The 5,000-nt window shown below is 51.7% G+C and overlaps 1 non-coding gene across 1 annotated transcript in view; it reads right to left on the reverse strand.

Annotated features, from left to right (window-relative positions):
• Positions 1–531, reverse strand: part of LOC124592851 — a 1,910-nt gene extending 1,379 nt beyond the window's left edge. The window contains exon 1 of the ribosomal RNA XR_006977616.1: positions 1–531. This exon is cut by the window's left edge and continues 1,379 nt beyond it. This is a non-coding gene — a ribosomal RNA (small subunit ribosomal RNA).
• Between the last annotated feature and the right edge of the window lie 4,469 nt (positions 532–5,000).

Genomic DNA, 5,000 nt, shown 5'->3' on the forward strand with positions numbered 1-5,000 from the left:
ATTCCGATTACGGGGCCTCGGATGAGTCCCGTATCGTTATTTTTCGTCACTACCTCCCCGTGCCGGGAGTGGGTAATTTGCGCGCCTGCTGCCTTCCTTGGATGTGGTAGCCGTTTCTCAGGCTCCCTCTCCGGAATCGAACCCTGATTCCCCGTTACCCGTTACAACCATGGTAGGCGCAGAACCTACCATCGACAGTTGATAAGGCAGACATTTGAAAGATGCGTCGCCGGTACGAGGACCGTGCGATCAGCCCAAAGTTATTCAGAGTCACCAAGGCAAACGGACCGGACGAGCCGACCGATTGGTTTTGATCTAATAAAAGCGTCCCTTCCATCTCTGGTCGGGACTCTGTTTGCATGTATTAGCTCTAGAATTACCACAGTTATCCAAGTAACGTGGGTACGATCTAAGGAACCATAACTGATTTAATGAGCCATTCGCGGTTTCACCTTAATGCGGCTTGTACTGAGACATGCATGGCTTAATCTTTGAGACAAGCATATGACTACTGGCAGGATCAACCAGGGAGCTGCGTCAACTAGAGCTGAGCAGCCGGCCGCCCGGGAGTGTGTCCCGGGGGCCCGCGCGAACACGCAAGCGTCCGCTCAATTATTCTGCAAACAGGAGGAGGCTGAGCTCCCCTGCACAATACACCTCGAAACCCTCTCAGGTCCCGGCGGCGCGCAGCGCCGTCCTAAGTACTTGGTCGGGTTCGAGAGAGGCGCAATCGCCCGGAGTTTGGCGAGTAGACGCTTTAGGTGCGACCACCCGTGCTCCCAACTGAGCTTGCCGCTGCCGACAGAGGCCCGGGAGCGTGCTGTCGTGGCATTGCCGGCGGGAGACAACACGCGCCACCTACGGTGACCGGCAGCTCCAACGCCAGCGCCACAGAAGGACAAAAGCCCCACTTGGGTGCCGAAGCGAACTCTCCCAGCACAGCGCACGCGCCAACACGTCCGCACAGCTGCGATACAAACCACCTGCGAGAACCGCAGAGGCGACCGAGCAGCAGACGGCGTCGCGGCGCCGAGCGCCGGGCGGCGGCGCATCCTCAGCGCACACAGTCCTCAATCGGACCAGCACACTGCAGATGTCCACCGCGCTTCGCACCGGGCCCGCGAGGACCTACTTTGGCCGCACGGCGCCGCGTGCAGGGTGCGCCGGCGCGCAGCTGCGCCGCCTGCCGCCTCCGTCGGCCGGCGCGCCTGCCACTGGCCGCCCCCACCAGCCGGCTGTAGCGCGTGCGCCCACGCACCGCGCGGCCAGCACGCCGGGAGGCCCCCCCTCACCGGCCGGGGACGGTCCCACCCAGCCACCGCCGCGTATCGCTTCACACCCAGATGCCATTCACGTTCGTGGGCATGGTGGGTATCGCTGGAACAACCGGTTGGTAGCTCAACCGATCGTCGCCATCACTGATTCACCTCTAGCGAGAACAACCGCACCACAACGGTTTACCAGTTGTTCATTTGCATAACGTCACCAGCAAACGTAGGCGTCCATCGCCATTTGCAAATTCAACGATTGTTGCATGCCTGTGTCAGGTGTCACGACACACTATGTCTGCCCACATACACGCAACAACATGTGCACGCTTCGCGAACACGTGGAAGGTGGCCCCCGTACGTATGCGATGTCCATTGCGCGAACGACTGTCAACCGGCCTCTGTCGCATGTCGCAGATGTGGAACGCAGTGCACCATGCTATCACGGTGTGTGAGAAGAGACGACTACGTCTGACAACACGCGCCACTACATCAACAGACGGCTCATGCTGATCGCCATCCAGGGCATACCACACTGCAATCCAGCTCTTATAGGGAGACGACACGTAGCTGAGTGCACAACATTTGGACCGCATGGTTCGCCGTTGTTGGCGCAGTCGTTGTACGGTCACATGTACCACGATGTATCATTCAGTACATGAGGACCAATGTGCAGTACAGTGTGTGATTTGGACGTACAACATCAGCGGACAGTTGACACAGGCCGTACCACAGCGTAGGCTAAGTGCTTCGCACATGCGAATGCCAATGAACAACTGCAAATGCCAATGAACAACTGCAAAGGGCATTGAGCATGTACGTCCTGCTGCCATCCACATTACAGTGTATAGCTGCAAGGTGTTTAACATGAAGCGATACACTGGGGACCGGGCAGTGCGAGTAGCAAACTATATTGCGGGGGTTGCAGTTAGGCAACACTACACTAATTTAACGCGTCGTATGACAATTACAGAGCAGGTTAAGGCCCAACGTGTGTTGGGTTAAGGCCCAACGTGTGTTGGGTTAAGGCCCAACGTGTGTTGGGTTAAGGCCCAACGTGTGTTGGGTTAAGGCCCAACGTGTGTTGGGTTAAGGCCCAACGTGTGTTGGGTTAAGGCCCAACGTGTGTTGGGTTAAGGCCCAACGTGTGTTGGGTTAAGGCCCAACGTGTGTTGGGTTAAGGCCCAACGTGTGTTGGGTTAAGGCCCAACGTGTGTTGGGTTAAGGCCCAACGTGTGTTGGGTTACGTTAAGGGGCAATGTGGGTTACGTTAAGGGGCAATGTGGGTTACGTTAAGGGGCAATGTGGGTTACGTTACGGCGCAATATAGGTTACGTTACGGCGCAATATAGGTTACGTTAAGGCGCAATATCGGTTACGTTAAGGCGCAATACAGGTTACGTTAAGGCGCAATACAGGTTACGTTAAGGCGCAATACAGGTTACGTTAAGGCGCAATACAGGTTACGTTAAGGCGCAATACAGGTTACGTTAAGGCGCAATACAGGTTACGTTAAGGCGCAATGCAGGTTACGTTAAGGCGCAATACAGGTTACGTTAAGGCGCAATACAGGTTACGTTAAGGCGCAATACAGGTTACGTTAAGGCGCAATACAGGTTACGTTAAGGCGCAATACAGGTTACGTTAAGGCGCAATACAGGTTACGTTAAGGCGCAATACAGGTTACGTTAAGGCGCAATACAGGTTACGTTAAGGCGCAATACAGGTTACGTTAAGGCGCAATACAGGTTACGTTAAGGCGCAATACAGGTTACGTTAAGGCGCAATACAGGTTACGTTAAGGCGCAATACAGGTTACGTTAAGGCGCAATACAGGTTACGTTAAGGCGCAATACAGGTTACGTTAAGGCGCAATACAGGTTACGTTAAGGCGCAATACAGGTTACGTTAAGGCGCAATACAGGTTACGTTAAGGCGCAATACAGGTTACGTTAAGGCGCAATACAGGTTAGGTTAAGGCGCAATACAGGTTAGGTTAAGGTACGACATAGGTTAGGTTAAGGTACGACATAGGTTAGGTTAAGGTACGACATAGGTTAGGTTAAGGTACGACATAGGTTAGGTTAAGGTACGACATAGGTTAGGTTAAGGTACGACATAGGTTAGGTTAAGGTACGACATAGGTTAGGTTAAGGTACGACATAGGTTAGGTTAAGGTACGACATAGGTTAGGTTAAGGTACGACATAGGTTAGGTTAAGGTACGACATAGGTTAGGTTAAGGTACGACATAGGTTAGGTTAAGGTACGACATAGGTTAGGTTAAGGTACGACATAGGTTAGGTTAAGGTACGACATAGGTTAGGTTAAGGTACGACATAGGTTAGGTTAAGGTACGACATAGGTTAGGTTAAGGTACGACATAGGTTAGGTTAAGGTACGACATAGGTTAGGTTAAGGTACGACATAGGTTAGGTTAAGGTACGACATAGGTTAGGTTAAGGTACGACATAGGTTAGGTTAAGGTACGACATAGGTTAGGTTAAGGTACGACATAGGTTAGGTTAAGGTACGACATAGGTTAGGTTAAGGTACGACATAGGTTAGGTTAAGGTACGACATAGGTTAGGTTAAGGTACGACATAGGTTAGGTTAAGGTACGACATAGGTTAGGTTAAGGTACGACATAGGTTAGGTTAAGGTACGACATAGGTTAGGTTAAGGTACGACATAGGTTAGGTTAAGGTACGACATAGGTTAGGTTAAGGTACGACATAGGTTAGGTTAAGGTACGACATAGGTTAGGTTACGGTACGACATAGGTTAGGTTACGGTACGACATAGGTTAGGTTACGGTACGACATAGGTTAGGTTACGGTACGACATAGGTTAGGTTACGGTACGACATAGGTTAGGTTACGGTACGACATAGGTTAGGTTACGGTACGACATAGGTTAGGTTACGGTACGATATAGGTTAGGTTACGGTACGATATAGGTTAGGTTAAGGTACACATTGTTGTAAGGAAAGGTTTAATGGGGGGCGGGGCGGGGCGGCCGGTTTGTTGATTGTGATTATAGTAAGTGGATGCCTGCGGCATCATCTGATTTGCCACGTCAGGATGCACCTTTGGCTCATGACAGGCGGCGCTCTCATTCCATGCTTGTGGCAGACCTGTGTCTTTCATTCCTGCCATTGTTTGTGTGCTGTGAGAGGAGGCAGTATTGTGATGTTGGGTGCACCCCTGTGTAGGACATGTGTGGGTGTTGGTGGCTTGGCTGAGCAATGGTGGTTGTCGGGTGGGTGGGATATTCTGTTTTCTGAGTGGACCTCCCAGTCTGGTTATGACAGTGTGGATTGTCTAATGTGGCGGAGAGGATGCACTGGGTGTTGTTCCATGCTGGTGCTTACATATTGTCTGTGTGCGTGTTACAGGCAGAGAGTAGTGCGTGATAAGGGTGTGTGGCTGACGTGTGGTTGTGATTGTGAGCAGAGTCTTTCAGCATGTATACGGACAGTTGTATACATTATCTGTATTCTGATGGCTCTATCTATTACTAATCAGCGCCGTGTATACGTTTAATCCGGTTCCAGTCGAAACTGTTGTATCTCTGTACATTAGTGACACGGCGAGCCCGCTATGTAGTTACTCGTCTCGGCAGCTTCCACCGGTGTATGGCAAATGATTATAAGGAATCAGTCTAGTCGTCAATACCGATGGTGTGACGTCACATGTCTGGGGTGGGGGACGCTGCGCCCTTCCGGTGGGTC

Source organism: Schistocerca americana, unplaced genomic scaffold, assembly GCF_021461395.2.
Source record: "Schistocerca americana isolate TAMUIC-IGC-003095 unplaced genomic scaffold, iqSchAmer2.1 HiC_scaffold_956, whole genome shotgun sequence".
NCBI lineage: Eukaryota > Metazoa > Arthropoda > Insecta > Orthoptera > Acrididae > Schistocerca > Schistocerca americana.